The 21,385-nt window shown below is 38.3% G+C and overlaps 1 pseudogene; it reads right to left on the bottom strand.

Annotated features, from left to right (window-relative positions):
- Nucleotides 1–1,363: 1,363 nt before the first annotated feature.
- Nucleotides 1,364–2,399, bottom strand: LOC143389823 (myristoylated alanine-rich C-kinase substrate-like; annotated as a pseudogene).
- Between the last annotated feature and the right edge of the window lie 18,986 nt (nucleotides 2,400–21,385).

Raw genomic sequence — 21,385 nt, 5'->3', positions numbered from 1 at the left:
ATGCACCTTTGAGGGATTATATTTTTATATGCACCTTTGATGGGGTTATATGTTTTATATATATATATATATATATATATATATATATATATATATATATATATATATATATTACATTTTATTCACATTTATTTTTCGCTTTTAGTGTGCTCACAGAAAATTAGAACACCTTAAGCAGGAGTTTAATAGCAATTTTTGTAAGCAAAGTTACATTCCATCTCTAAGTCAAATTGGTAAAAGCTTCTCCAGTATTTACAAAACATTATAGACAAGATGCTACACAAAACCTTTGCATCTGAAGTTTTTTTGTTCCTTTATTCTCAAAGACAACTGGAAAAGAAAGCATTGTCTGCTGTAATCAAAAACATACCACAGTATAAACAGTAACCATTCCACTTATCACAGCTTGGTTGAGTTTAAAATTTGTGATTAAAAGGTCCAAGATGACTGCAGTTTTACAAAAATGGGCAGGGTGAAAAGTTGCAAACTTCATGCGCTTCTGGATATCAAGATTTGTTTTTATACAATAGTCACAGTTAAAAACACCCTGCTGGTAATACATAATTACACTTTATTAAGGTCATAAACCAGCAATAAACAATAAAGCCTATACAACTTGTAGTTCTACTTAATCACTGACTGGTACAGCTAACATGAGATAAGTGAAAAGTTCCTATGATTTAAATGAACTCCTAAGACTATGATCTTTTTTAAAAATCTGGATATTGGTGTTTTTTTTTTCTTCTTTCCTTCTTACTCAAGACTTGTAGTGTTGTAAACCTGCCTCACAAAATACATTGTAATAACTTTTCTTAAAAAAAAAAAAAAAGACTAAGCCTTTACACCATCATTTCTAGTGGCACATTATCTTGGCAATGTCATGCACCACTTCATTTTCTCTATTGTGGCCCCTAATCACTTCATTTGATATCCCTTTTTGACCCACCCATCTCCTTCATATATGGGCATGTCTATAGATTGACAAAGAAAGTTTACATTTTTGAATAAATATACAAAATATGCAAAAACATTAATACTGATGCAAAAAAAAAAAATAATAAAAAAAAGAAAAAAGAAACAAGGCAGAGGAAGGTGTTTTAAGCTCTCCTCGACCAGTTGGAATGGTGGTAACAGAATGATCTGAGATGGGATCTGTGGGGAAAGGGGAAAAAAAATTTACTGCTAAAAAAAGTCAAAAAAAAAAAAAAAAGGAAGACGAAATGAAAAAAGAAAAAGAAAGAAAAAACATCTTTAAAATCAATCCCTGGTTGTAGACAAGTTCTCCAAAACCAGTACCTGGCACCACTCCAACAAACAAATGGGGGAGAAAAGTTCTTCGATTATCTCATAACCTCTGGCCCTTTTACTCTGCCGCCTCTGTTGGGGGCGCTTCTGGACTGCACTTGGGCTGCGCCTCCTGTGACGGGGCTGCGCAGGCAGACGAGGCGCAGGCGGCCGCAGGCTCCTCTGCGGACGCCACCTCCTGCTAAGGGGGCACGCCAGACCTCGCGGCGGAGGGCGCCTCACAGGCGGCGGCGCTGGCCCCGGCCTCCTCCACCTTCTCTGCGGCCCTGGGCTCCTCGCAGGCGGCTGGCTTCTCTGGCGCGACGGCGGCCTCCTCGGGCTTGGCCTCCTGCGGGTCGCCACCTGCTGCCCCCTCCTCGCCCGCGGCTGTCTCCTCGCTCGGCGCCACCGCCTGCTCCCCGGGGGCGCTCCCGCCTCAGCTGCGGCAGCCGCGCTCCCGGCGGCCTCGTCCTTGCCGCCCTCCGCGGTGGCACTGGCAACGCCCTCGGCCTCACCGCCCTCTCCCGCCTCCTTCTTGTTCTTCTTGAAGGAGAAGCCACTCAGCTTGAAAGACTTCCTGAAGGAAAAGCGCTTCTTCTTTTTTTTTTTTTTTTTTCCGGGGTCTCGTTGCTGGGCGAGGGTGTGGCCCAGTCCTCGGCCTTGGGCGAAGACGTCGAGGAGGCAGCCGATGCAGCCTCCCCCTCGGTGGCCGTGGGCGAGCCTGGCTCCTGACCTCGCCTTCTGCGGAGGCCTCCTTCTCCACAGGGCCGGCTCCAGCCTCGGGGGCAGCGGCGGCGGCTGCGGCGGGCTCATCTTTCTCGGCCGAGGCAGGGGACGCAGCCCTGCTCAAGGCGGCCACGAGCTCCTCCTTGTCGGCGGCGGGAGCGCTGCCATTGGCCTGCAGCTCCTCATTGGCGCCCAGCTCCGCGGCCGCTGGCGAAGCATCCCCGTTTACTTTCACGTGGCCATTCTCCTGCCCATTCGCTTTGGAAGGCGAGGAGGCCACAGCCACCTCCCCGGGCCTCTCCGCGGCGGCTTCTCCCTTCGCTGCGGTCTTGGAGAACTGGGCACCCATGATGGCTTCTTCAACAAAGAAACTCAACAGATCCAAGAGGGGAAACGAAGAGCCTTGGGTTGGTGTAACGACGGGGCGAGCAGCAACAGCAGCAGCAGCAGCGGCAGCGGCGGCACGCACACCGGAGGGAGGGGGTGGGGGTGGTGAGGACAGAACAGAACCGATTAAATACACTCCGATAAAAAATTTTAGTCGAAGAGATCAAAAAGCAGCAGTGCAGGAGGGAGGGAAAAAGGTGGAAAAGTCGAGCACACAAAAAAAGGAGCCCAAGTGTAGTTTTTTTTTTTTTTTTTAAAGAAGTAATTAAAAAAAAAAATCCCAGATTTGTAGCCGCAGTGTAGACAAGAGGAAAATGGAGAAATCTCCCTGGTTGCTAATAAGATGCGAGGTCGAAGGCCCAAGTGCCTTAATATATTTTCTGATTCTCAGTTCCTTCCTCTCAGAAAAGTTTTGTTCTTTGTTCCATATTTCACGGCTATTCGTTTGTCATAATTTAAGTGAAAGGCAAAAATGACCCTTTATTTTTTTTCTCTTCAGAGTAACTACAATGACAAGACTGTTGCATGTAGCAGAACTTTAATTGAAGGTTGAGGGTCTATCCTAAGTGCTACATTATAAACAATTTGGAATCAATTACATGTTAGATCTGCTATCTGCATTGGCTGTACCTCCACATATAATATGTCAGTGTCTTGACATCTTGATAATCTTTCTAGCCTTCTTCCTCACTTCCTTTCTGGAATTTTGAATTTTCTCTTAGAGGAATGGAGCTCTCTCTAGCCACCCCTTCACTTATTCATTAAAAAACAAACAAACAAACAAATCTTTTATTTAAGATTCTAAGAAAGTAATTGTGGTTATAAGTAGCATATAAATAAAAATTAAAGTGTTTGGAAATAAATTTTGGAATGTAGTTGTCATATTTAAAGTAAAAGAAAGAAATGAAAATCACCTTAATTTTCTATAATAATTCTACCATATTCAATGGATTTAACTGAATTTAACCCCTTTGACTTCCAGGTCATAAGAACTAAGAAATTATGTTTAATCTCATTTTCTTTACTTGGACTTTGAAGAATTACTTATTTAATAAAATAAGATAGAAGAAAATTAAACATACTTTTCCTTATGTATTCTTTATCCTAGAAACTGTGAATATCTTGCCTTCTATCACAAGGGAATTAAGATTTCTGGTTAGCTTAGTTAAAACAAGAGATTATCCTGTGTTTCCAAATAATCATGAGTTTAAGTGGTAAGATTTCTAACACAACTGTATAAAGGCCCATGACTTCTGGTTTAGAAACTGGGAGTCTTGGTTATTTTAGCAAATCACTTAACTTTCTATTTATTCTATTTTTATAATGGAATGAGATGGATTACTTTTGGGTTGCTGCCTTAGAAAATTAGCAAAAACTAAGTGGTTCAAAGCAATGTAAAATTTTCTTACATCGAGCAAGGCCATTGACCTGCACCTCACTGGAAGAGAATATGGCTCCATATGTCCTTCTGAATGCATGAGGGTAGAATCATTTTCCTCACCTTAACTTGCCTCTAGAGGTTACCCATATTATCTGACTTAGTTCCCTTCCTCGATCTTCAAAGTCAGCAATGACATGGAGTCCTTCTCCTATCACACCATTTTGTCCTCCTTTTTTGCTTCTTTTCCATTTTTAAAGACCATTGTGAATGCACAGAACCCACAGAGATATTCCAGGATTATCTCCTGTTTTAACGTCAGCTAACCAGAAATGTTAATTCCCATTGTCATAGTTGGTAAGATACTCACAGATTCTAGTAATCTGAACATGGACATTTTGGGGAAGGCATTATTCTTACTACCATATCAGTTAACAGAGTATCTTCAGCATCTTTAACAAACTAAGACTTTATGATAAAGCCCACCACACACCACATCTTTTGGAGGGGGGATGGAGCATTATAAGACAATTCCACTAAGAAATATTTGTCTTTACTCAGTTTGTTAAATAAACCGTAGTAGATATCTGTAGTAAACATTTTTTCTTCTTCTAAAATTTTCAATTTCTATTCCATCTTCTTTAGATAATGGGAAATTTCTGATCCCTCATGAATGAGTCTCATGACAGTGGTAATTACTTGCCTTGTTCTGAGTAAGAATCAGAAACTGTAGCCACCTCACACTAGGTATAACTCACATGACATATGTTGTTAATTTAAAAATGCTTTATCATCTTCATTTCTAATCTCTTTTGCTCTGTCACCCAGGAAACAAAATCTATGAATAATTTTCAATCTTTTATCACTACTGTATTATATTATATTTACACTATAGTACACATTTAATTTGTCTTATTTTACATAATTACTTGTAAGTCCTTCTTGTCTTACACAGAAACTTCTTGAGCATAGGGAACAGATTCTGTTTATCTTTGGATCCCCCATAGTACTTTGCATTTAGTAGGAACTCATTAAACTTACTGTAACCAAATTTATTGAGTGATTGTTGTTGAAATATAAATAAAAGAATATAATTAAGAGTAGGAAACAGAGCTACAGCCAAAAGAATTAAGTAACTTAAGTAGAGGTCACATATAGTAGCAAAAACAGAGCATAATCTCAGAGAGTTTTTCTCCCTAACACTCTCTTTTTACCTCACTACACATATTCTGGCTTGTCACTATCAATAATATGAATATAAATTGAATTAATTTAGCCCAGATTCTGCCCTTTCACTTTGGTCATAGACAGGCTCCAAATATAAGGGTTTAAATTTCATGAAAGGTCTTGTGTCAAGTTTAGTGATTTCATAAAGGAACAAAGGGTTGTAAATCCAGGTATTAGCACTGTTCTACTGATACTCATCAGAAGATGCACAGCTCAAAATTCAAATACCAGAGATCTCACTACAGTTTTGGAGCATATTATGCATTAAGAAAGGGAAAAGAGGCTATTGATTTTCGTTCCCCTCCATGTTTCCTTTTCTTTTTCTTGACATTTTCAGATTGTTTTCTAGTCCCTCTGCAAAGATAAACTGAACTTCCACTCTGACAGTCCCTCGCTTTTGTTGTCTTTGAGCATGTTACCAGATCACAGTCAACTCTTTCAGTTTCCTTACCTGTGAAGAAATATGGGAAAAGATACATTCTAAGCCTTGGATAAAATATTAGTAATTGAGCAAAGAGATTAAAAATATGTTCACCAAGAAAAAATTTGTACCGAATTAGAATGATTTGAACAATTTTCATATTTGTCATTTATTAGTTATGACATTTCCTCTTCATTTTGGAAACATTCTGTTCTTTGACTGATATTTAATTTGGTATCATTTGAATTTAGGATATACTATTCATTAATGAAATACTAGATTAGGTGGATTATTAATAAACAAATAAAATACTCATAATCTTTTAATGGTTAATAAATCCCACACTTGCACTTATTTGGTATAAAATACAATATAAAAGCAAAATTGCTTGATCATATTTTCTAAGAATTGCCAATTTCAGTGTATCTGCCCTAGTAAAGTAAAAACAAGTATTTCTCTCTATATATTGTATTTGAGGGTGTTTTATTTTTATTTTTCATTTATTTGTTTTTTATTTCAGGGATTGAACTCAGGGGCACTTAACAATTGAGCCACATCCTCAGCCCTTTTTATTTGATAGAGGTTTCACCAAGTTGCTTAGGGCTTTGCTAAGTTGTTGAGACTGGCTTTGAACTTGGGATCCTCCTGCCTCAGCCTCCTGAGCCTCTATCATTACAGGCATGTGCCACCATGCCCAACAAAGGTGCTTTATTTTCAAGTACTATGAAATCAAGTAGGCAATATAAGAAGTTGGCAATGTAAGTTAAAACTAGAAAATAAGTATAAATAACAATTGATTCATTTTTTCCTTCCTTTTCTCACTTCTAAGTGAAGATCTAACTCTAGGAAGAAGATGGCAAGGCTCTTAGTTCCTAAACCTTAGTTTTTTCATCTGTAAAATAGAGATAATATAATTTAATCTTAAAGAGTATTGAGAGTATCTTTGTCTGACCAAGTGATGGCATGTCACCTAATGCTCTGTCATTTACCATGTGAATTACCTTGGCCAAATTACTTAATTCCTTTGAACTTCTGTTTTATTCATTTGTAGAACAGGACTAATCTATATAAGATGTTTTGCTTTTGAAGGTTTTGTTGTGGGGATCAAATATATTAATGACATGTTAAAATGTTTTTTATGAAGTATTAGAAAACAGATAATGAATTATAAAGAAGCTGCCACTGGTACAATTTTTTTTTCTATTCCATAGTGCTGCATGTTCTCAGATTAACAAAAATATTATATGGGGGTAGACTCAAAGTCTTTTCTCTGTACAACTCCCTTCTTACTGTGATACTGATACTTACAAGATACTATTCTCAATGTTTATCTATAGCAAAGACATCAGTGGCCATGGAGCAACTGTCCCATGCTAGCTCTGATCACTGAACAACTACTGGACAATTAATGAAATATCTGCCCCTTGTAGAATTTAGAGGTGAAAAAGAAGAAACAAGTCTTTTAGATGCTATATAAGCAATCAATTACAACAATGCTTTTCCCTCCCTCCCAACCTCCCTCCCACTCCCCTTTCTTCTCCCTCCCCCTCCCCCTCTTTCTTTCATACCTAGGATTGAACTCAGGAGCACTTAACTATTGAGCCACATTCCCAGACCATTTTTTGTATTTTATTTATAGACAAGGTCTTGTTGAGTTGCTTATGGCCTTGCTAAGTTGCTGAGTCTAGCTTTGAACTTGTGATTGTCCTACCTCAACCTCCTCAGCCACTGGATTACAGGCATATACCTGGCAAGTAATTACAAGTTAGTGATTATAAGTTAGTAATTACAAGTTAGTGATTACTAATGTCAACTAGTCAAAAACTACTTACTAAACCATATTTTCAAAGTATAATCTCCTTTAATCAGAACAACAATGTAAACTAAGAAACAGAAATAATGACATAAAGAAAATTTGCAAGCAATTTAAATTGCTGATCATTTTTCTCTATTATTAACAAATAATTTACTTCCTTATCCAATTATGAAGTTAAATTGAAAAAGGAGATAATTTTACAAGGCTTATTTTTTGGCTTTATTTATGAATTTTCTAGGATATGGTTATATTGTACCTAAGTTCTTAAGAGCTATCAAACATCTCCTTTGCAAATTAATGATTTACTAAACAGATGGCTGCTCTCTTATTAAAGACCTAGAGTTCAAAATAATGCTAAGGAAAGTGACAAATTAAGCATACAACACTCTTTTATTAGGCTTACATTTGAAACCCATCCCAGTGAGGATAGTATGAGTATCTAAGTTCTAGAAAGATTCTTTCTAGGACAGAATAAATAAAAATTTGGTATATAGCTGGTTGTTGCTACTTGTTAAACTTTTTACATATGTAGGGCAGAATATCACATATGCAAAGGTTAATATTATTAGAAAGACATGGCACTATTGCATGCTGAGACAAAAATGTGTTTAGAAAGAAATGGCACTATTGCATGTTGAGACAAAAATCTCACATTTAGTTCAAATCATTGCTTTCCTATTTTAGTTCAAATCATGGCTTTTCTATTATTGTTTTACTTTGTTTAGATTCAATGGATATAAATACATTAAATAAATCAGTAAACTGTGATACTAGATCAATATAGAATATCCTCAGTTAGTAAACATGTTCATCTATCTTTTCAAGTCAATAGGATTTCAGATGGAGGGAATGTAATTTATCACTACATCTAAAGCTGTCTGATCAACATTATGGACAAAAATCTGCCTAGATCCTATAGAGAAATCCTCTCTAATCTATTTAATTTCTTATGTGAATTTTTCGGCTGGATCTGGGAACTCAATTAATAAATGCAACAGCTAATTAACAAAAGAAAAGCATAAAAGTTGTATTCATTTTACATGCATATGGGATCTTCCCCAAACAGTGAAGTCTGAAGAAATGACTAAATCATGATGTTTTTGGACTTTTTAGATAAACTACAACAACTTTGTGAAGGAAGGACAGAACAAAGGCAATAAATTCTAGGGACTTTACTAAGAGATAGATGTAGGGAATGTAAAAGTGTTACATCCCAGAGAGGCTCAAATGTGAAACAATGTAATAATCTTTAAAGGTGAAATGATTGGATTATGAGAGCCTTAACCTACTCAGTGCACTAATCTGCTAATAGAGATTAACTGAGTGGTAACTATAGGCAGGTGAGGTGTGGCTGGAGGTGGGTCATTGGGGCTGTGCCTTTGGGGTACATATTTTGTCCCTGGTGAGAGAAGTACTCTCTTTGTTTCCTGATTGTCATGTACTGGGCTGCTTTCCTCTGTCACCCCATTCTGCCTTGATGTTCTGCTTCATCTCTGGCACAGAGCAATGGAATTGGCTGTCTGTGGACTGAGACAGAATTGAGGCCTCTGAAACCATTAAGTCCCAAATAAACTTTCCTCCTCTATATTGTTCTGATCAGGTCTTTTGGTCACAGCAGCAAAACAGTAGACTAAAATAAGAAGCTAGTAGAAGATAAGGGTTAGGTCAAAGAGTTTGTTTACTCAGGTTCATTGCAGCTTCAATTATCAGTGTCAGGTACCCGAAGCTACTTTCCAGCCTTGGTATGTGAAGAACATACCTCCAAAAAGAATATGACTTGCTGTATGTAGTGAAAGACCAGGTGGCCCTTTCTAAATTTATAGTTGCTCAAATGATTCTAACTTAATATAATATACCAATCTGGCATATTTTGAGGTGGCATGTCTTTAATTGCTTCTGTTCAAATCCTGCCTCTATTGAAAAATAGCTGTGCAACCTGTAGCAAGTTACTTTTCTGTGCCTCAATTTGCTCATAAGTTAAACAATGATAGTAATACTATACATCTCATAGGGTTCTTAGGATCATAATATTTGGAATATTGCTTACATGATATAAATATTTATTAATTTAATGGAATTGACAAAAAGAGATAGCAGGAAGAAATTACCGAGAAAATTTTCTACAGTTACCATTCTGTTTTATTAGTAATGATTCTTTTTTTAAATTTTGAAAAATTTCCTCCACTTACTTCAAGTCAATTGGTACCCAATAAATACCTACGGGGCTTGGTGTTCTTAAGACACAAAATAAACGTGTGTGACCTCGGATCCTCCAGAAGATAATTTTTCTACTCTAAATTTGGAATAAATGCTCACAGAGCGAAGTTTCAAGTGATACAGAAAAATTTACTAGAAGGCTACATAAATGACTGAATAGAGCTTATAGAAAGTTCAAGTGCTCTAAGATGTATATTAATAAAAACTCAACTATGGTTGGGAATATATTTGTTTTGCAATCTACACCAAAGGTTGCTAAATCTGATGATGTACAGCAACAGAAATTGTGCAAAAATAGTAATGTTTTCCTTTTTCTCTCCTGGGAAATCTGACAGAACCTCTGAGAGCAATCAAGTAAGGCCATGGCCAGTGACCGTCGCACTCAATGCATCTGAGAAATTGTGACTGAAGCCCAAGAACCAGAACAACAACGTGGTGGCTTTTGTGAGTACCTACTGGTGGAAGAGAAAGGGGAGCTCCATTCATAGCCATGACTAAAGACCAAGCATTTCCCAAAGACTGATGCTGACAGTAGGGTCAAAAGGATCCGAGGTTTCTCCCCTGCGTGTGTTCTCCTGCCCGATAGAGAGGTTCTTCTCTGGCCCAGGGCTGTGCGTGTGTCTTTGAGTGGGGAGCCTCCGAGACTCGGGGCACAACGTAAGCAAACTGCATCCCTGCACGATCACCGGCCGCTCCTCTAAACAGCAAATGAGCGCCAAGCTGAAGGGGGGGGTCTGCGTTTTCTAAGCTAACGGTTTCCAAGCCACCTCCCTCCCTTCGGGGCACAGGCCCGAGAGCCAGCTGCAGCAACCAAAACCTAAAGACCTGCCCCACACCGCCTCCGCCCGGCACCGCTGGGGTCCACCGCCCGCCCCCGGGGGTCCCGGGTTTGCGCCTGCGAAGACCTCCTGGGGCCAATGCTGAGCCCCGGGAGCGCGGCTGCCGGGGGCGCGCAGGGAGGGCGGGCGGGAAAGGGGGAGTGTCTGCTCGCCGCTGCTACCACCGCCGCCGCACCGCCACCGCCGCCGCCACTACTAAGGCTGCCACCGCTGTTGCCTGGGAGTTCGCTGAAGCCCTTTCCTCAGATCTGGCCGTCTTCTGCCGGCCTGAACTCCGGGCCCCACTGACGGGTGCAGAAGCGGGAGTTGCCTCGGTCTGTGGAGCGGCGGGGCTGCCCCAGCCCCTCTTCCCCTCCCTGACCCCTTCTTTCCATCGCCCCAGTCATGGGGAACACGGCGACCGCCAAGAAAGGCAGCGAGGTGGAAAGCGGTGAGTCGATGGGTTTGGGTTCCCGCGGTGGGGGCCGTCGCCGGCACCGAGCGCCCCCGGTCTTAGCCCCCGAGGCCGCGCGCATGGCCCGGGCCTAGCAGCGGCCGCTGGGAGCCCTCCCAGGGGGCCTCGGGGACTGGCCGCCTTCCTCCTCCGCCCCCTCCACCAGCTCCGGGGAGCGGGCAGTGCGCCAAGGGCCGGATGGAGGGAGCCAGAGGCACCATGGTCCCCGAGGTTCCCTTTCTCCCTTGAGCCAGGAGGACCGCACACAAACTCAGCACTTCCCCAAATATGGTCCGGGAAAGAAGTCCCTTGTGTCTTCGCGCCCTTAGGTCCCCTACCACATCCCGACCCCGTCCTAGTGAGCCACAGGTAAAGTAAAGTACCTCATAACCAAAATTAAGTGTATTATATAACATTGCTTTTAATTTTTTCCAGTAAAGCTGGGAAGGCAAATTATTTTTCAGAAAAAAAAAGCAACATCAAAATAGAATGCACCCAGTGAGATTATTCTTCAAAAGTAAAATAAAGAAGGCTGGGGTTGTAGCTCAGTGGTGGAGCACTTGCCTGGCAAGTGTGGGCACTGGGTTTGATTCTCAGTACTGCGTAATAAATAAATGAATAAAATAAAGGTTCACAACATCTAAAAAAATTTTTTAAAAAAGTAAAATAAAGACCTTCTCATATAAACAAAAATTGAGGTCTGGTGAGCAGACCTTTGCAATAAATTTTGAAAGAGGTTCTTTGGAAAGAAAGAAAACAATGTAGGTCCAGAAATTTGAATCTATGTAAAAGAAGGGTGTTAGAATAACTAAGAAGAGGTGAAAATAAATATTTTATTTTTCTTATTCTTAACTGATCTCCTAGATAACTTTGTTCAAAGTAATAATAGCAGCAGTGTATGAGTATAGCTTATGGATAAATAAAATGAGCTACAGGAATGTCATAGGAATGAAAGGTCCTCTTCTGCCCCATCCCCCCTTACTGCTGCATGTGGACATGGTGATCAACTCTCTGATTCATGTGAACATGGATATGGAGTGGTGACTAGAAGGAGCCTGAGTTCTAGGATCCCCACAAAAATCCTAGAAAGTATTTGGAGATCTCTGTTAGAATTAGCTGAATCTCTATCCTAACAAATGCAGGAGCCTAATGTCAGTAGAGCACTGTGGGGAGAATCTCAATTGTCCAGGGTTAAGGGCGGGTTAGATGGTAAAGCTGCAAAGGCAGCTCTTGTGGACGCTCTTATGAGTAGTTTGGCAATAAAAAGATCATGGGCAAGGGATGGGAACTGGAAGGGACAATAAAGGACACGGAACAGAAAATTCCTTGGAGAAACTATTTTTTATCACTTTTAAAAATGGCAACTATACAGCTGGAAATACTTAAACCAGCGTAATTTGCTACTATATTATTCACTGATGACCATGAGTCGGTTAAAGGATAAATACTATGAGAACAATTAGAATGGCAAGAATAGGACCTTCTGTTAAATGATTCCTAATAGTAGCATTTACATATCCAAAACCTTGCTGCATTGATGTTGCCCTTAAAAAAAAACTAAAGTCATTTTTAAGTCAAATAATCCCAATCTAGTTTGATTTTGAATAAGTGATTATTATAGGTAAAGAGCTACTGTTAGTGTAATATCACATAATTTAAAGAAAAACTTTTGAAATTGTTGTGGTGAGAGGTGATCATGGGATAAACTTAGTTGAACATATTGCAGGACAATTTTGGTTTCTGAAAGATTTTTAAAAATAAATTTGTATGGAGATTTTTATAGTGTAGTTATAGATATGAAGACAGTTATGAAAATACATGAAACAATAGACAGTGTTTAGTTCTGATGGAGGGAATTATATATTTTTATTTGTATTTTTTGTATTTATATTTATTTAAAAAGAAAAAAATCTCATTTTAAATTTAAAAATCTTCTTTCTCTCAAGTTATTAGTTGAAGAGAAACAGAGGATGTAACAAAACACAGGTGTGCACTTGATCTGCACTTACTCTTGTGTCTTTCAGAAGCAGAGGTGCCTTTTAGCTGTAAAGATCTTTGGCTCCTGTAATCCCAGTGGCTTGGGAGACTGAGGCAGGAGGATCATGAATTCAAAGCCAGCCTCAGCAACTTAGTGAGGCCCTAAGCAAATCAGTGAGACTCTGTCTCTAAATTATTATTTTTTTTTAAAAGAGCTGGGGATGTGGCCCCTGAGTTCAATCCCCAGTATCAAAATCTAAAAAATAAAATAAAATAATTTTTTAAAAAGGGTTAGGGATGTAACCCAGTGGTCAGACACCCCTGGTTTCAATCCTTGGTTCCTAAATAAATAACTAAAAGGTCTTTGTTGTCATCTCTATCTACTGTGAAGAACAGGGGTTTCCCAAGTAAGTATAAGATTAAAATGGTGAATGAGAATGATTATGACAAGCTTACCTGTGTTTTTAGGAAAACTAAAGGAATTGCATAAACTGAAGAATTACATAAACTGAGCCTATTGGAGAAGTTGGAGAAAGATCCCATTAAGTAGAGCCTGAAAAACTGAGTTTAGAAGTTTTTTCTTGAGCAGAATTGGGGGAATGACACCCATGGTTGAGAATGACACCCAGGTCTGAACCCAGGATCAGAGCAGTGCAATCCTGACTGGGAAGGCTGTAGATATTCCTGTGGGGAGAACCCAGGCAGGACATTGACTGAAGAACAAAGGCCCTGCTCCTGAGAGCTGGGCAGTTAGGAGAGAAGGAATGTGGGCAAAGTATAGAGGTCAGCAATATCAAAGGCGGAGGCCTAAGAAAACTCTCTAGGTGGAAAAACACCGTCTCACCAGGGAAAAGCCAAAAGGCTCCAGAGTGCTTCATATGGAAATATTGTGAAATGGTTCTTAACTATTGCCCCAACAATATAACTGTATAAACACACACCTCCATATTTCCCTGTATATTGTACCTGTTGGGAAAAGAAGTTTAGAGATAAGTCAGAAAAGGAGGGGTCCCATTCTCAATAGAGGAATGATGCTTCATGAAAATAAGAACATTATGAATGCATTATTTCCTTTTACTTTTCAAAAGAACCCTGCACAACTAATATTATTCCAGTTTTATAGATACAAAAAGATGGATGTTTAATAACTTGTGGCCAAGCTAATCAGCTAGCTTAGGTCCAGGCTCTCAATTCCCACCTTGCTCCACTCATAAGTGCCCTCTGATGTGGAAATGGAGAGTTAAATCTAAGTTACTCAAAATAGATCCCTCCAGTGGAAAGAAACATCTGTTTAGAGCCTTTTTCCTAAAAAGTGTGATAAAGTTTTAGCATTGAAACTAATTTCCTAAAGTTGCCTAATTTCCCAAAGTTTTCAAAAGTATCCTTACCTCTCAAGACTGAGAAAAGTAAAAGCGGGCTGGGTTTGTGGCTCAGTGGTATAGCGCTTGCCTAGCATGTGTGAGGCCCTGGGTTCGATCCTCAGCACCACATGAAAATAAATAAATAAATTAGAGATTTTGAGTCCATCTACAACTAAAAAAATAAATAAATAAATAATAAAAAAGAGAAATTAAAATAGTAGTGGTCAGGGTGGGGGCAGGGGTGAATGAGTAATTGTTTAATGGTATAATGCTTCAGTTTTGCAAGATGAAAAGAATGTGCAGCAATGTGTATGTACTTAACAGTACTGAATTGTATACTTAAGAATGGTGAAGATGAGGGCTGGGGTTGTGGCTCAGTGGAAGAGTTCTCACCTACATGCATGAGGCCCTGGGTTCAATCCTCAGCACCACATAAAATAAAATAAATAAAATAAAGATGTTATGTCCAACTACAACTATAATAATAATAATAATAATAATAATAATAATAATAAAAGAATGGTCCAGATGGTAAACTTTACATTATGTTTTTAAATGTCAATACAGTAGTTGCCTTTGGCAAGGTAAGATAGGATTTGGACAAGGAATGGGCATATTTATTATCATTTTATCCCTTTACTATAATTTTAATGGGCTTTTGGGAGAAAGTGTGACAAAACATGAATTTCAAACATTGTAGAAAATTTGTCTTTGCTTTTTGACATTTTGGTTTTGTTTTAGGAGAAAATACCAAGAACCAATATGTGAAGGATTAGACTAAAATCAGGGAACCTGATTACAGTAGATATCAATAGGGAATGGTTGTAATAGTCAAATTTAAACACACTCAGAATCCATCTCCCTCCCACCCCTAGTCTTCATTTTGAACAAAATTCTTCATGTTCCTCTATTAACTTGGCTGGTAGCTTCTGTCCCCAGCCGTCACAAGAGGTCCAGAGAGACCATGATAATGGATCCCTCTGGGGCAGTTTCACTCTCAGGATTGTGGAAACACATCAATAAAAAAATCACAATGTAAAAGTTTAAGAGTTTGTTTGTTTTAACTTAGAGATTTTCAAACAAGGCAGGTGATGAGAGAGGGGCAGTTCCAGGTGCCCTGTAGCACTTCCCTATTTAAGGGTCACTTGGGGTGGGATGTCTTAATTTTTAGGGATTGTTTTCTACTAGGTACTTCAAACAACTCTTGCAACAAGGGCAGCTGAGCAGTTTGGTACAAAACTATGTCAAAACAGGACCCTACATCTATCACCAGGCCTAGGCAGCAATCAACAGTTATTTATCTCCTGCTCCTAAGACACATCTCTGCCAGCACCTCTACAACTATACAGTACACCAACAACCCAATCTGAAGAATAGTCATCTTGGTATGTTCACACTGCTGTGATTCTAAAGATCTTCCAAATTATAGGATCTCACTCAGTTTCACTTACATCAAATATTGGCATTTGGCTTTAATTATTTTCTTCCCCCAAATTTAGTTCAGCCTTAATCTCAGATTAATATACAGCATTATCCAAACTATGGGTTAAGACAGACAACAAGTAAAGCTCAGGTACATGTTACCTGTGGAAGAGGATAGGCTGTAGAAAACTGGTAGATAGGAGCTAAGGCTGTGGCTCAGTGGTAGAGTGCTTGCCCTGCACATGTGGGGAACTGGGTTCGATCCTCAGCACCACATAAAAAATAAATAAATAAAGATATTGTGTTCATCTACAACTAAAAAAAATATTTTTAAAATCACAAAAAGAAAACTGGTACAGAGATGGAGGGAATCAGCATGCATTGAGCACATCTGTAAAGCTGTGCTATTCATTATAAATAGGTTATGCCATTTAATATTTGTGACAACTGTATGAGGTGTAAATGACCATTTTCTGTTTTGTAAATTAATAAGCAGAGGCTTGGAGATCTTTGATAATCAAGTTACCAAAGTTGGCTAAGTTATGCAGAATAAGGGAATATTTCCGAACATAGATAGTCTCTCTGTCTGGACATTGTCTTGTCCTTCCTAGGGTGGTTGGCTCTGAGCTGCTGAAACTTGATTGCAACCAGAGTGAAGTCAGAAGTCAGCCTTTGCTTGAGATAAAACTGTATAACTGGCACTTCTCACCCTTCATGTGCTTTTTACCAGTTGCTGTGGCAAAGATGCTTCTCCATACAGAGAACAGTTCTACAGTTTACCAGCAGGAAACAGAATTCTCTCTCAACATTTTGGCTCTGGGTCCTACATTAATTCTAACAGAAGAAAAACAGATTCAAAGTCTGTATTTTAAAATTCAGGGTTGCAGAATAAAACATCATGAATTCAGTGATGATTATGTTTAAATGTTAAGTTTATTCTCGCTGCCAAACCACAACACAAAATAATGATGATCATTGAGTTTGCATCAATCCAGACTTTGTGCTTACTTATTTATGAATGCTACTCTGATTTCCCCTAACTCATAAAAGGTTTATAAGCATACAAGAGGGAACATACTAAGGCGTTTTTAAATATTTAGTAATTGAATGGCAAGTTTTCAAATTATGCCAGAAAATTAAAGTCATATTTTTTGTTCAGAATAATAAACCTGTGTTAATGTTGAAGTGGTTGGTTGCTCAGAAAAGATTAACATCCCTGTTTATTTCTTCAAAATTTTCTTCCATTTTATGAGAATATGAAAAGAGTGAATATATTTCTAGATGTATGTAAAGAAAATCTTAGCTAAATATCACTTCCTACAACTTCTTCACCCCAAGATGACCTACTTAGCCATCCTTTAATCCTACTTATTACAAAATGCACCTGATCATTTAGATGACTGTTAGCTCCTGGAAGATAGTCCCACGCTTTGAACTTTATTCCTTTTGATACTATAATAGTGGTTCCCCATGATTGTTGAAGGTAAGAACCAGCTGTGATGATAATTTTACATGTTAACTTTTCTGGGTCATGTGCTGTTTAGATATTTGTTTAACATTACTTCTGGGTGTGTCTCTAAGAGTGTTTCTGGATGAGATCAACAGGTTTTTTTTTTTTAAATGGGAATTGAATCTAGGACTTTGTGCATGCTAGTCAAGTCTCTATCAATGAGCTACCTTCCTACCCAAGGTCAACATTTGAATCAGAGCAAAATTGTGGGCTCATTCCATCCACTGAAGGCAAGAATAAAAAAACTAAGTAAGAAATCTCTCTTTCTCTGCCCGTCTGTCTTCAAGTTGGGCCATAAATTTTCTCCTGCCTTTGGACTCAAATCCTTTGGATTGGAAAATGCACCCAGCTTTCCAGGTTCTGATCTCTTCAGACTTGGGCTGTTTATACTGGAACTATACCATTACCTTTTATGGGTCTCTGGCTTATAGTCTGTCAATAATGGACTTTTCAGCTTGTGAGTCAACTAACACTTAGACACTCAAATCTGCATTATGATATTCCATTAGGATACATAATAATCTTGTGATTTTCTGTCTGGATGATCTGCTATTGAAAGTAGGGTATTATTAAGGTTTCCTATTACCATTGTATTGCAGTCTGATTCCTTCATATCTGCCCATATTTAGGTGCCCTGATGTTAGGATCATATATATTTATATTTGTTATATCTTCATGTTGAAGTGACATTTTTGCCATTATATAATGCCCTCTTTAGTCTGTGACAGTTTTTGTCAAGTTTATTTTATCTTATGTAAGTGTAGTTGCCCCTGCTCTCTGGTTACTCTTTATATGGCATATCTTTCTCTATCCATTCATTTTCAGCCTGTGTATAGCCTTAGAACTAAAATGAATCTCTTGTAACAGCATTCAGTTTGGTCTTATTTATGAATCCATTCAGTCATTATATGTATTTAATTGTGGAGTTTAGCCTATTTGCATTTAAAGGAATTATAGATAGGTAAGAACTTACTGTTCATAATTCTTTTCTGTCTTTTAGTTCCTTTATTTCCTTTCCTCTTTGTTTGCTGTCTTCCTTACTGATTTGATGATGTTTTGGTAGTGATGTTCTCATTCTTTTCTGTTTATAATTTGTGTATCTATATAGGTTTTCTCTTTATGGTTATCATGAGGCTTGAATAAAATAATGTATATATAATAGTTTATTTTAAGCTGATAACTTAAATTCAATTACATTTTTAAAAATCTACATTTTTCCTTCTCTCCCTTCAACTTTATTCTATTAATGTCAGGTTTTATTATCTTATAATATTATGTTCCCTTAACAAGTATTGTGGGCTGGAGTTGTAACTCAGGGGTAGATTACTTGCTTAGCTTGCTTAAGGCTTCTCAGCAGCACAAATACACAAACTGATTATAGTTATTCCTATTACTTCTTATTTTTTTTAAACTAGGGTCAGACGTGATTATGTGTCATTATTACATTATTCTGTATTTGCCTATATATTTACCTTTAATGGTGAGATTTATACTTTCATATTCTTTCATTTTGCAGTTTGACATCTTTTCATTTTAACTTAAAGAACTCCATTTAAGGGGCTTGGGTTGTGGCTCAGAGGTAGACGCTTGCCTACCATGCATGAGGCACTGGGTTCGATCCCCAGCACCACATAAAAATAAAATAAATATATTGAGTGTACCTATAACTAAAATATAAATATTAAAAAAAGAAGAAGAAGAAAAGAACTTCATTTAAAAATCCTTCTAACACAGATCTAGTTATAACAAACTCCCTCAGTTTTTGTTTGTTTGAGAATCTTTTATCTTTTTTGCATTTAAAGGACAGTTTTGCTTGGTACAGTATTCTCAGAATGCAGTTTTTTTAGCATTTATTTATTTATTTATTTATTTATTTATTTATAACTTTTCCACTCTTTTTTTAAATTTATATCTTCCCACTCTTTCATGGCCCACAAGGTTTCTACATCGAAGTCCACTGATAGCCTTATGGAAGTTTCTTTGTATTTGTGGCAAGTTGATTTTCTCTTGCTGCTCATAAAATTATTTGTCTTTGACTTTTGACAATTATAGTATAACATGACTCTATGTAGATATCTCTAGATTCAACCAAAATTGGGATCCTATGGTCTTAATGAATCTTGGTGTACATTTCCTTTCACAGATTTGGAAACTATTTTCAACCATTTTTTTTTTCTTTTTTGAACTCAGGGGCTCTCAACCACTGAACCACATCCCCACAAAAGTAAGACCTCACTTTTGCTGAGACTGGCTTCAAACTCTCGATCCTCCTTCCTCAGCCTCAGAGCTGTTGGGATTACAGGTATGCACCACTGCATCTGACATCCACCATTATTTATTTATGTAGCTATTCTTCTCATTTTCTTTCTCTTTTTCTTTTGAAAATCCTATAATGCCTATGTTGATTTCTTGATTCCTTTGATGGTATCTATAAGTTCTATAATTTTTTTACTCTCTTTAAATTATTTTTTTCATTTTGCTTCTATGAATTAGAAATTTTAGTTACTTGTTTCAAGTTCACTGGTTCTTGTTTGATTGAATATGCTGTTGAGGTTCTCTATTGGATTTTCTTTTTCTTTTTTTAAAAATTTTTTTAATATTAATTTTATTTTAGTTATCAGCGGATACAACATCTTTGTTTGTATGTGGTGCTGAGGATCGAACCCGGGCCGCACGCATGCCAGGTGAGCGCGCTACCACTTGAGCCACATCCCCAGCCCCTCTATTGGATTTTCAATTTGGTCATTGCATTATTTAGCTCCATTATTTCTGTTCAATTCTTTTTTAGTGGTTTGCATCTCTTTGTTAAACTTATAACTTTTGCTTATGCATTGAACATAGATTGTCTGTTCTCTTGTAGGTCAGTGAACTTCTTTAAGATGATTATTTTGGGGCTGTGGATGTAGCCAAGCGGGAGAGTGCTTATCTAACATGTGCAGTGCTATAGGATTTAATCCGTAGCACTGCAAATAAAGAAAAAAGATTATTATTAATTTTTAAAAAAATTTATTTTTTTCAGATAGGAGATCTCCATTTCTAAATGGGCAGTGACTGGAGCCTTATTACTTTGGTGGTGCCATGTTTTTCTAATTCATCATGATTCTTGCAGCCTCATGATAATGACTGCTTTTGAAGAAATAGTCATTTCCTCCAGTCCCTAAATACTTGTTTGGGCAGAGAAATCCTCTTTGTCCAGCCAGAGACTCTGGATAGAATCTCTATGGAATCAGAGAGTCTGGTTGGCAGCATCTATTAATAAGATAACTTCCATGGTCTATAGGTAGGCAGACACACTGTTGAGATTCATAAATGGGTTGACCTCTGTCAAAAGAACTGGGTTAGACAGCCACTGGGGTGGCCACAGAACAGCTGTTTGGATCCATGTTCTAACGGTTGAAAGCCCCTGACACTTTTCTTTCTTTTCAGCTACATCCCAGGTAATCTAACTGTTCCTGTGTTCTCAGTGTTCTGGATCATGGTGACAGAAATGGAAATCCTGAAAGGCTGAGGAGGTTGAATATTTCCTTTTCTCTTTTACTTATAGAAGAATTTAGAATACTAAGGGTATTTTTCTCAGAACCATGCTCAGGCTTGGGGAAGGTGAAACATGAATAAAGTGAAACTGCTCTTGTTACCCTGTTCAATAATTATTTTCTCAGGTCTGTATTCATAAGGTTACTTTAACTGATTACCTGTATCCATGAGCTCTTCAGAGGTGTTTTTGGTTTGTGGATTGCCGTCACGTTGGTGTTTCTCTAGAGAGATGTTATGGTTTGTATATGAGATATCCCCCAAAGCTCCTGTGTTAATACAGGAATGCTCAGAAACAAAATGATTAGATTATTAAGGCTATAACATAATCAGTCCATCCTACTTTGAATGGACCGACTGCATAGGCAGGTGGGACATGGCTGGAGGAGGTGAGTCACTGGGGGCATAATCTAAAAGAGTGCATCTATGATCTCTTCCATTGTTCCCCATGTCTACTTCTATGACCCCACTATGGGTTGAGCAGCTTTCTTCTGCTGGGCCCTTCCCCCGTGATGTTCTGCCTCACCTTGGACTCACAGAAATGGAGCCAGACATCTGTGGTCTGAGACACTGTAAGTTGCTCTTACTAGGTGTTCTGCTTATGGCAACACAAAGATGACTAACATAAAATGGTCCTGAGAAGTCGTGTCATTGCTCTAACCTGACCATTTGGTTTAAGAAGTCTTTGAAAATGGTTTGCAGGAGGAGTTTGGAAAAGTTTAAAAATGCAGACTGGAGAAGGCTTAGCATGTTATAAGCAGAGCTTAATGGGTGAGTGTATTAGACCAGAATGCCGATGATAAAAAATGCAGACAGTAAAGACTGTGTTCATGAGTTTTCAGAGGGGAATGGGACT

Source organism: Callospermophilus lateralis, unplaced genomic scaffold (genome assembly GCF_048772815.1).
Source record: "Callospermophilus lateralis isolate mCalLat2 unplaced genomic scaffold, mCalLat2.hap1 Scaffold_805, whole genome shotgun sequence".
Classification (NCBI taxonomy): Eukaryota; Metazoa; Chordata; class Mammalia; order Rodentia; family Sciuridae; genus Callospermophilus; species Callospermophilus lateralis.
The sequence above is the reverse complement of the archived record's forward strand: the minus strand, read 5'-3'. Positions and strand labels throughout refer to the sequence as shown.